We start from the raw sequence: 1521 nt of genomic DNA, 5'->3' as shown, positions 1-1521 counted from the left end.
AAACCAATCAGAACCAGTCTGTCAGAGCCAGTCAGAACCAGTCTGTCAGAGCCAATCAGAACCAGTCTGTCAGAGCCAATCAGAACCAGTCTGTCAGAGCCAATCAGAACCAGAGTCTGTCAGAGCCAATCAGAACCAGTCTGTCAGAGCCAATCAGAACCAGTCTGTCAGAGCCAATCAGAACCAGTCTGTCAGAGCTTCAGGAGAGATGTCTGCACCTGTCAGGACTGTGGTTCAATAAGAGAAAAAACATTTAGTTAATTAATCAAACCTTAACGAGCTCATCTCTGCCCCTCCTCCAGATCTGTCGGCCCTGAGCAGTGATCCTCTCAGCAGGACCTCGTCCCCACTCGCCATGTCCCCGTCTGACAGCAGTCCCAGTGTCCTGTCCTGCAGTGGACGAGCCTTCTCCTCCTGCCTCCCCCCTCCTCCTCCTCCGTCCCCCTTCCCCACCTCCACGCTGACGTCCCTCTCCACCTTCTCCCCGGCCACATCCGAGCCTCAGGCGCTCTACATGAGCCCCCCGTCCCCTTTCTTCTGACGGTGAGACTCAGGTGGACCTGCTGCAGGTGAGGCAGCTGGACTCAGACTCTGAGTTAGATCTGTAGCTTTTACTGGTCCAGCTCAGTATGGAACCAGTTCTTGTTGTGTTGAAGGTTCTCACTGGTCTCATTGAGCCACAGTCCTGAATGTAACAGCAGCAGGGATTATTAGAGTCCAGCTGCTGTTGGACTCGTTACAAAGTGACACATGTGACGTGTCTGTGGTTAGTGTTTCTGTCTGTCCTGCTCTCTCACCAGCCGCTCAGCTAAAGGAACAAAGACCTAGAAGATGAAGTGATTAATGGACTGAAGTTCATCACAGGGACCAGAACTTCACCAGACAGCTTCAGAGGTCGACTTATGAGAAAAACTCTCTTTGTCCAGTTCCACAATAAATATCATAAAAAGAAACAAAAAACTAAAAAACTAATGAAGATTTCTGATTACATTGTGCTGCACGATGGATCAGTGGTTAGTGATGATGCCTCACAGCAAGAAGGTCCTGGGTTTGAATCCCACTTTGGACAATCTGTCTTTTCTCCCACAGTCTTAAACATGTTAGGTTTGTTTCAGTCCTCACAAAACATGTGTACAGAAGAGGAGGGCCTCAGATTAAAACACAATCCTGAGTTCTGACGCTTTGCTCTGAATTGGCAGATGTCAGAATTCTGGCTTTAATCTCAGATTTCATTCTCAGAATTCTGAATTTAATCTCAGATTTTTTTCTCAGAATTCTGAATTTAATCTCAGATTTCATTCTCAGAATTCTGAATTTAATCTCAGATTTTTTTCTCAGAATTCTGAATTTAATCTCAGATTTCATTCTCAGAATTCTGAATTTAATCTCAGATTTTTTTCTCAGAATTCTGAATTTAATCTCAGATTTCATTCTCAGAATTCTGAATTTAATCTCAGATTTTTTTCTCAGAATTCTGAATTTAATCTCAGATTTCATTCTCAGAATTCTGAATTTAATCTC

General features: G+C 44.5%; 1 long non-coding RNA gene across 1 annotated transcript in view; it reads left to right on the top strand.

Annotated features, from left to right (window-relative positions):
* Nucleotides 1-307: 307 nt before the first annotated feature.
* LOC106529228 (uncharacterized) overlaps nucleotides 308-1521 on the top strand; it is a 2698-nt gene continuing 1484 nt past the window's right edge. Inside the window, exon 1 of the long non-coding RNA XR_001311612.1 lies at nucleotides 308-569. This is a non-coding gene — a long non-coding RNA (uncharacterized LOC106529228). The remainder of the gene's footprint in view (nucleotides 570-1521) is intronic.

Source organism: Austrofundulus limnaeus, unplaced genomic scaffold (assembly GCF_001266775.1).
Source record: "Austrofundulus limnaeus strain Quisiro unplaced genomic scaffold, Austrofundulus_limnaeus-1.0 Scaffold429, whole genome shotgun sequence".
NCBI lineage: Eukaryota > Metazoa > Chordata > Actinopteri > Cyprinodontiformes > Rivulidae > Austrofundulus > Austrofundulus limnaeus.
The sequence above is the reverse complement of the archived record's forward strand: the minus strand, read 5'-3'. Positions and strand labels throughout refer to the sequence as shown.